A 9,884-nucleotide genomic window follows, 5' to 3' on the forward strand; every position below is an offset into this window, starting at 1 on the left:
GGGACGGAAACAGCTGGAACAACAAAGATACAAAAAATAACAATTAGCATCCTCCTGCAGACAAAACTTCTGCTGTTGATACCTTCTGTTTGAAAATTAAGATGCTTTTCTCGGTTCAGTTTGGACCGTACCTGCATCAGAATGCTGCCAGTTAAATCAGATTTTGGCTTTCAGACAAAAAAAAACTCGGCTACTCATTCTGTGTTATTCTTTAAAGTGCTGTGGCAGAAAAACAAAAGAGCCATCAGAGATTTCCGTAAGTGCAGACTGTCTGCCAGATGGCCTGACATTAATATAATAACTACTAGACTACCTTCTCCATCAGATCATGTCATTGTCATTTTTATGATTTATATGTCTGGCTGCACGGTGCTGCAGTGGTTGGCGCTGTCGCCTCACAGCGAGGAGGTTCCTGGTTTGAATCCCCCGTCTGTCAGCAGCCTCTCTGTGTGGAGTCTGCATGTTCTCCCCGTGCATGTGTGGGTTCTCTCCGGCTTCCTCCCACAGTCCAAAGACATGGTAGGTAAATTGGGACCGGTCCAGTGTGTAACCCCGCCTCTCGCCCAATGACAGCTGGGATTGGCTGTAATCTGTCCGCTCTCGGAATGATTCATTTACTGAAAACCTTTTTTGGCGATTACTGATTTAGACTGAGTCGATATTGAAACATATTGGCTTCAAAAGCGGCCGTGATGTCACTGAACAATCTGAGGGATGTTCAAACTTGGATGTGGAGTTGAGGAGCTGCCATAGTTTTTATAGTTGATGTGCAACAAAAAGAGGAGACTGAACCAAGAAGCTTACATGTAAAAACAGTATTTAGAGAACTAACCTAACTTGTGTGAATGCTACATGAGTACCAGAGGAATTTTTTAATTAACCGTCACACTGTGTTATGCAGCTTTCTTTGTCTTGTTCTTTCTGTGATTAATATCTAACCCCCTCTTACATGAGGCGCGGCCTTGTCCAGGCTGCAAAGAAAAGAGTGAATCTCTCAAAAGATCATTCAAAGTGGCTGCATACTTTGGCGCTGAAGTCTTACCTTTGGATAATCTGAAGCCTTAATGTGTCCCTCACAGCAGCAGATATCAGGGATGCTGATCTGTGGTTACATGTTTGTAAGTCCTGTGGTCACATGTCCTAGTGTCACATCTGTGAACTGCTTACAAGTGGTCCAAAATGCTGCTGACTAAATCATCGAGAGACGGTCTCATTTCACACCTGTCCTCACGTCTTTACACTTTCTCCACATCAGTTTCAGAATCCAGTTTAAAGTTCTTGTATAGAGCGCCACAGGAATGAGTCCTAAAACCAGGAAGTAAGTTAGCATTTGAGCGCCATGGGGTCCTTTCGTCTAAAAGTCAACGGGGATTTTGAATGTGTTTGTGGTTAGACGCCTGAAATAAGGTCTGTGGTTAACACAAGCTGAAGAGATGTTGGTGTTTTGTTAGACCACATAATCTACGTTAGGTAATACCTAATAATAATCCAGTGCACAAATCCCATTGGGAGAATTCTCGTTAGACCCCATGGCGATGCTACTTCTGGGTTGGCATACAAAAATACGTCACATGGTTTGTTCTCTATAGTGTTTAGAGCCGTGCATGGTCAAGCTTACGTCCCCGAGCTGCTGAGGCCGTTTAACACCAGCAGGTCCCTGAGGTCCTCGGACCAGGCTCCTGCTGGTTGTTCCTCGCATGAGGCTGAAAACCAAAGGAGACTTTGAGGTTGTGGTGTCTACATTTTGGAAATGTCTTCCCCATGCAAGCATTTTAGTGCAACAGGCTCAAAAGTTGTTAATAAAACAGACTTCTTTGTTTATTTTTTTTACATTTCTGAAGTTAAAGTCTTTCTATGTGATTTTTCACACTTAAATATAAATCAAGTATCTCCTCTGAAAATAACTCTGTGAGTCATGACTGTCTACAATGGGTGTAACACCCGAGTCCCACTGTCTGTGATGTTTTCAGAGTTTTCAGAGTCCTATCTTCACTTTGTTTACATCGTCGGGACGGCCGGCTGACTCCTCCCCTCGTGTATAAAAGTTGTTTAATTGAGGGACTAGAGAAAAGAAGAATAACATACTGTACTCACTGCTTAACTGTGTTTCTAGATCACGCTCATTTCAGGTAAATTTACATGCAGTGTGAAGATACCAGCATAATAAAGATCACTAGCATTAGCATGCTAACACAACAATGCAGCGCGAGTTGTTTTGGTTTCATGCTGGTGCTCAAGGGCGACATCTGCTGGATCAAAAAAATGTTTTGCATTTAAAGCCTTTAAATCACACATTGAATTTGAGTAACTGCCCTCATCAACACAAAACATACACACATAATGTAACACTCATCGTCCTCTTCTTTCTCCATCTTCCATGAGGCACGCACAGCTTCGTCATTCTCCTCGGCGCCGTGATGTATCTTGATGACCGCCGCACTCAATCCACAGCAGTAATGATTCTCCCGCCGAGCCATCAGCAGACAAACACTAGGCCTGAGTGTCCTGTGGTGTGTGATGCTAGTAATCAACCAACCAGTGGGTCAGAGAGACACCAATCAGCCGTGGACTCCGTTTCACCCAGCAGGACTGCCCGTATCTGAGATGGCCGGTACCACCCACTGGGTGCCATCTGCCTCTACATTTCATCTCAGACTGCCTTTACCGCTGATCTGTTCTCTCTGCCTTGTGCACACTTTCTCTCTCTGAGGAGGCGAGGCTGTGCTTCAGTTTTCATGTCCTGTCTCTGATGGAGGGGGGAGATGTTTGTTTCGTATATGATGACCTAAAGATGTCACATGACTATTTATTCCCTCAAAACTAACTTTAGTCCAGAATAGGGTCATCACACTCGAGCACTAAGGAAGACACTGATGTATCAATATATGTAAAAGATGCATGGTCATGATGTCACTGAATCTTTATTATGCTCGTATCTTCACACTGCATGTAAATTTACCTGAAATGAGCGTGATCTAGAAACACAGTTAAGCAGTGAGTACAGTATGTTATTCTTCTTTTCTCTAGTCCTTCAATTAAACAACTTTTATACACGAGGGGAGGAGTCAGCCGGCCGTCCGGGCGATGTAAACAAAGTGAAGATAGGACTCTGAAAACTCTGAAAACATCACAGACAGTGGGACTCGGGTGTTACACCCATTGTAGACAGTCATGACTCACAGAGTTATTTTCAGAGGAGATACTTGATTTATATATTTAAGTGAGAAAAATCACATTTAAAGACTTTAATTCAGTAAATTTGGCGGTTTACTTTATCATATCATCTACAACAGATTCTACTTCAATATAACCCCACTGAGGACCCCCGGCTCTATTTTGAGGATAAAGGGCAGCAGGACGGTGTATGAGGAACCGTCTAGTGTCCATGTTTTTGTAAAGAGGTGAATTTTCACCCAGAACAACAGTGGAGACATGTTTATGTGATCAAGTCTTTTTCTACTAAAATAAAGGTCTAAAGCAGGGGGCGTGGCCAAGGGGTGGCCAGCCCAAAATACCTGAGCTATGATTGACTGCTGGTCCTGTCAGGGGCGGGACTTTTGTTTAAATCAACTTCTTTGGCTGTTACAACAGGCTGCTGGTGGCTTCCTTTGCATTTCACTGCAGCCCATTTTATTCATACTGCACTAGAACCGTTTATTTATTAACTGCACTATAACTGTCTATTTATAATAACTCTATCACTGCACAACACCTTTATTACAGATAAGTCACTGCACAAAAATAGTTATTTATGTCTGCTTATTTATTTATAGCTACTTCCCAATCTAGAACAAACTTTATTGTATGTCCATAACTTTGCATATATATATGATCAAGATGCTGCTGTACAGGATTGCTGCCAACAAAGTTTTGTTGTGTTCCTAAATACAATGACAATAAAGCACCTATCTATCTATTTGGTCAGTATTTTAGGACTTTGGGCACCCGGAAAGAAATTGGGTCCAAAAGTCTTTGAAGCCCCTTTTAAATATTGGTTTTGTTCCATGTCTTTGTTCGGTCACATGTTGTGTCCCGTCTGACGTCCAAACATCAAAAAATGTTCCTCTGATTTGTAAAAACAAATATCTCAAAGTTGGGTGGTGATTTTTCACGAGGTGCTGCGGCTCGACCTGTTCATAATTATTGATCTGAAAGCTGACTCTTTATTGTGGAGACAGAAAAGATTCAGCCACCCCAGTCTCAAAAATCTTGCTACGGCCCTGTTCCAAAGAGCAGGTAAACGCTTCCTCTGGCTTCAGGAAATACTCTTTGATAGAGTCAGTTCACTCTTGGTGTTGTACTTTGATGAAATAGTTTGACAGTCAGATTATCACAAGTCTTGTGCTTTGAACTCGGTGAATCTGAATCCTCAGTTAGAAAGTCACCAACCTGTTTGATTTGGTGAGGACAGAGCTTCATCTGCAGTATTCCTTCTCTTTTGGGTCTCTTTTTTAAAAATCTTTTACATTTTAGCCAACAGCAAGACTTCTTACTGTTGGGCCTGATATTGACACCATTTACCTTTTCAAATTTCAAACATCCACTCGCTCTCTTTTTTTTGAACGTCCCCTAAAGAGCCCGAACCAGAGTCGACTATCATACCCCAAGCAAACTTCAAAGACTGAGCTCGGCCAATTAAAAAGTGTTTTCTGAGCCGCCGCCGCTGCAGCAGTACTACTACGACGATGATTTCACACTATCATCCGGATCTCACTTCACATAATGAGATGTGTTTTCAGAGATTTCTGTGCGTTCCTATTTCTGACAAAGATCATTGATTTTTTTTTTTTTTTTTTAAACCGCCGCTTCACGACGACATACATTACAGTGACATCCATTCTCATCGTCGTCTTTTCAACCGAGGATTATGTTGTGTGCAGCAGATCCAATCAGCATGCAGGAAACAATAGCAACATTGTCTGGCACCCTCCATTGTTGCTGAAGATTATATGATTTCTCTCTAAAACCTGCAGAAGCAGCTCAGGAACACCAGCGAGTCTGTGCCGCCGGCCTTGACTCAGGAGCTCTCGGATCCATCATGCCGCGTCTTTGTCTTAGGGTACTTTGTTACGTTTTAAGGGGGACTGCTCTGGGGTGAAGATAAATGCTGTAAACACTGCTTTATGAATGAATAAATTTCCCCCTGCGCCGACACCGCTCCATGGCCCCACTGTTAATAAACTGATTCATGGCGTAATCCACTCTCTCAAGCGTTCACAGGCTCTTTTTATACCCCCTATTTATGTTTGCTGTTATTTCAGAGAGTCAGCTGAAAGGAACCACACGAGGAAGGAGATAAATCACATTTCCCCGCTTTAATTTATGGAGCTGAGCGCGGGGGTTACATGAGCAAATTCTCTCCCACAAAACACCGCTGGTTTGGAGCAGTGGAGGGAAAACCTGAAAGGAAGGAAGTCCAAGAGAGACGGGACATCTTTCTCAATAAGCGTGCAAGCAGGAAAAATGAGCGAGTTCATTACAAACCTCATCGTCCGTAACCATGACGGAAAAGAAAAGTTAGCCGACAAATACGTCGCACTTCAGCCCCCTCCCCTCCACCAACGAGCACGTCTTTCATCATTGTTATCCTGCAAGTCATAAAAAATTGAAGGCCTTTTTTGCACTGAAGTGAAATCATTTTTTTGCAGAAATGCTGACAGAAGCGTCTTCATTTTGGGGAGCTCGTTCCCGGGGAAATATATTTATGGCTTTAACAAATTTGTCAGAACAAATGATGGTTCTATTAAACCTCTCACTTAGGGGAGAAGGTATTACTGCACGTCATGTACAGCTCTCATCGCACGCTGGATGGAGGAAATACACCTCGAGACAGATTAAAGCATGTTTGACCAGAGGAGGAGGAGATGGTTTGGACAGGCTTTTGCAAAAGGCAGATTTAAATATTTAGAAGGGGGAAAATAAGATGCTGTCCTCGCTGTTAAGTGATGCTACTCTAAATCAAAGTTGACATGCAAACTTTTACACAAAATATTACCATTGGGCTTATATTCACAAAGAACAACAAAACAAAGAAGAAGAAGTCTAAGAGATCGAGGATGAGGACAGAGTTTGTTTGTTTCTTTGTGTAGGCGATGTAGAAGAGGTGAGTTGTTCAGGGATTTCTTGAAGGTGAAGAGTACGGGGGGGTGGGGGGGTCTCTGAGCAGCAATGGAGAAGGCCCTGTCCCCCCAGGGACCGATGGTCCTGTCTCCCCCAATGCAGATTGGTTTTTTTTTGAGACCTGAGAGGATGGGTGGGAGTGTGCCGGCGGTGGAGGAGCTCAGACAGGTAGAGGGGAGCCAAGTTGTGGAGGGCTTTGTAGGTGATATTAAGTATGAAGTGGATACGCTGGGGGGTGGGGAGCCAGTGGAGGTTATGAAGGACGGGGGTGATGCGGTGACGGGTGTGTGAGAAGACAAGCCGCAGAATTCTGTATGTAGCATACATAAAAGCGTACATAAAAATGTTCCCAGAAGGTACTGTACTTGGGATGAACTGTTGTATAACAACAACTATAACGTTTGCTATCTGAGTTGAGTGGAAACAGGTGAGCGACTCCTGCTCAGAGACTGATTTGATATGCAGATCATTTTGACCCTCGGTCCAGGTCTGACAGAGCGACCATCTGTTAGCAGAGGAGACCTCCGACAGAAATCCCCTCTGCCTGCAGCCCTCTAAAAATAACATGTTTTCCATGATGTTTGTTTGAGTTATAGCAGAAATAATAATGTGTACGAATTTTGATGACTACATTTATGTTGCTCATGTTTTCATGAAACATACACAAACACATTGATTATGGTATAGATCCTTTTCTCACATGCTGACTTATGTAAACACTACAGTATGAAGCCCACTGCACAATCTGGAATCAATCTGATGTTTCAGTTTTAGTTTTAAGTTGAATTCAGGACACATTATCAATGCACATTGTTTACATCATTGCTGAGTTTTTATCGAAGAGAAAAGGGAATAAAAAACATTTTGATGTGTTTGACCCTTGCACACTGTGGCGGAGCACAATATCTGCTGCCAACAACAATTAATAATTCATTAATATCGTTACTGCCACCGTCACCTCTGGAGGAAGGCTTGTTATGGAACTTGAAAAGCAAGCGAGCGCACCGAGGGGGGCTCGGCTGAATATTCTCACAAACAACAGGATGATTTTGTTTTTCATGAGGAAACAGTGGAATACTGGTGCCTTGAAGTCCATCTATAATGAACCGCCGGGCTTTAGTGTTTTCGATGTAAAATGCACCTTGTTGTGCTGGAAACACCCGATATGAGACGTGGGAGTTCAAAAAGCTGAGAAACAGCCAATGAGAAGTTTAGAAAACTGAGTGCATGCCGGCAGTCACTTTTTAAACCACAGATGAAAACGACACATTTTACAAATTAAAAACAACCACAAAGAGATAATAGTTCCATTTGGGGGCCCCTCCAACCATCATTATGTCGGACAGTTTCCTGACCCTCATACTTTCATAATCCATGAGAAACTAAGCAGGGCAACTGCTGTCAGACGGGGCCCCATTAGGGAGGTTTCCTACTGTCGTTTTGAAATTTGGACATTTTTAGCAACTGATTTTTAAGTTTGTCTGCCTTACTGGCCTGGGGCCTCAAACTGTCCCCTCTGTTGCCTCTTGACAATCAGCATTTCTGCCAATTTAACCCCATCACAGAATCAATATGAATGCACAAAAACACGATGAGCTTGGTTACGACACTTTAGCGAGAAAACATCTGTCTCAAAATGGCAACATAATTTTATTTACATATTGTCAACAATTCCTGTTAAAGATTAAAAGTCTGTAATGTATTGGAAATTAAAAAAACAACAACAAATTAAGCACAACCACTAGATTATACCTTGAATTAAGTCTATACTTTTTACAGGTAATTGTTTCATCACTGTAACATGAAAACCACCAGCTGGATAAAGGCTGGTGTTTCCATAGAGAAGCTGTATATACGAGTTAGAGGCGAGCATGAGAATCCTGCAACATGAACAATAATAAAGTGAGCGACACATCAAAGTCATGTCGGCTGCATGCATATTGATTCCAGACGAGAAGCTGCACAGCTGAAGACAATCAGACTAATTAGCCATTCAATTACAGCCGCTGATTGGTCACGTCTCCGGGACTTTAGCAGACTGCCAGCTCGTTTGAAATGAGGATTTAACCGTGTCGGACCATCGACTGCAGCTAACAGAAGAGTCCGCTTGGAAGGGAAGATTAAAGAAGCCGGGGAAGCTTTGTTCAAGTGAACTCGCTGAGCTGCCAAGCACCATAATCAAACATTATATAGAAAAAAAAACACAAACACGTTTGTTTTAGTGTGCTGGTTGATTTAGTCTGAATGATGATGTTCATGTGGTCTCTCATGAGTTGACGCTATACAAATAAAAATTGATTGATTGATTGATAACTGAGACTGACTAAAGGTTAAGGTTAAGTCCATCAGTGATCGATTATTTCTCCTAAAAGTCAATCAAACTGAAACTAAGACACAAATCAAAGAATACTAAACCACTTTAAGTTTTGGTCTTATGGCATAAAAGTCAGAGAATCACAAGGTTTAGATGTCATGGAGAACATCAGAGACATGTTAGTTTTAACTTTAAAGGTTAGAAAAACGAAGGTTGAAAATGAAGGCGATGTAGAAGTGTAAAAATCCTGCAGTTCCTCAAGTGTCCACTAGAGGCTGGCTGCAGAAGCACAGGAAGTCACATACACACCCATTCTAAAAAGCCTGTTTTTACAGCAGAGATTAACATGTTTACAGTCTGGTTCAAAAAACCAAACAGGTGTGATTAGCTCATGTCTCGATGGACACACACTGTACGGGGGGGTGAATGTTTTGATGACTCATCAGTTTTGATTTGATGAAGGATAAGAGTTATTCACAATAAGGCGTGTAGCTGACCTGATTGACAGGTGGGCGCGGTGTAACGGTTTGTCAGGAGGTTTAAAACCCGCCTCAGCTCCAGCTCTCAGCCTGTCGTTAGGTTGACTGAAAGTTAGACTGAGACAGCATTTCCAGCATGGAGACCGCCATCGATGGGACTCCAGCGCCCCCTGCAGGAACAGACGGGGGACGACACTCAGGCTTCGTTTAGTCATATTAACAGGAATGGGTTTAAAGTTGATGATATTTCTGAGAGGTTGTGTGACGGTTTCATGTGAAAAACGAATGAACTATTTTAGAACTTAAAAACAACAAAATAAAAGTTCATTATATAAAAAGTTTGATGTGATTGCTTTATGTTTTTGATCTCAGAGATTTCTTGCTGTAGTGGATGTCTGCTCCCTCCAGAAGATGAAGAATACAATAACTTGATATAAGTGCTCCGCTCCAAGTTTTAAAAAAACGAGCGAGAAAATTAAATGTTTTCCATCTCCTCTGCTGCCAAAGGGAACCTTACGCCCCTCATTTCCCACATTGTGAAAGGCAGAAATAATGATTTCCTATTTGGTATGCATTTTTCCGCCTCTCTGGTGGAATGTTGATTCTCTGGGAGCACAGAGGCAGCGTGGTGCCCGTGCCTTATTAAAAAGTCAGCTCCGTGTTCGCTATCTTATCAAATACAGAGACAAAAAAATTATGAAAACAACCCGTGCTAGGCAAGATTGTCTGGCTGAATGGTAAATATCAGGTGAATAATTAGCTTCCCCTGTCGCTGTTTCCCTCTTTTGTAATGTAAAGTGGTTGAGCACCTCCGAGAGAGGGCTTCTGCGTCGCTTCTGTAAACACCTTTTTCCTCCATCGCTCACGTCCCTGAGACATCCACGAGCTCAGCGGCATTAAAAGTAAACCGCATCCTCAATAAACCCAATTATGGGACGAGTCGGCTCAGCTGATCCCCGCCTTGTTGAATA

This window comes from Labrus mixtus, chromosome 19 (genome assembly GCF_963584025.1).
Source record: "Labrus mixtus chromosome 19, fLabMix1.1, whole genome shotgun sequence".
In the NCBI taxonomy this organism is placed as follows: Eukaryota; Metazoa; Chordata; class Actinopteri; order Labriformes; family Labridae; genus Labrus; species Labrus mixtus.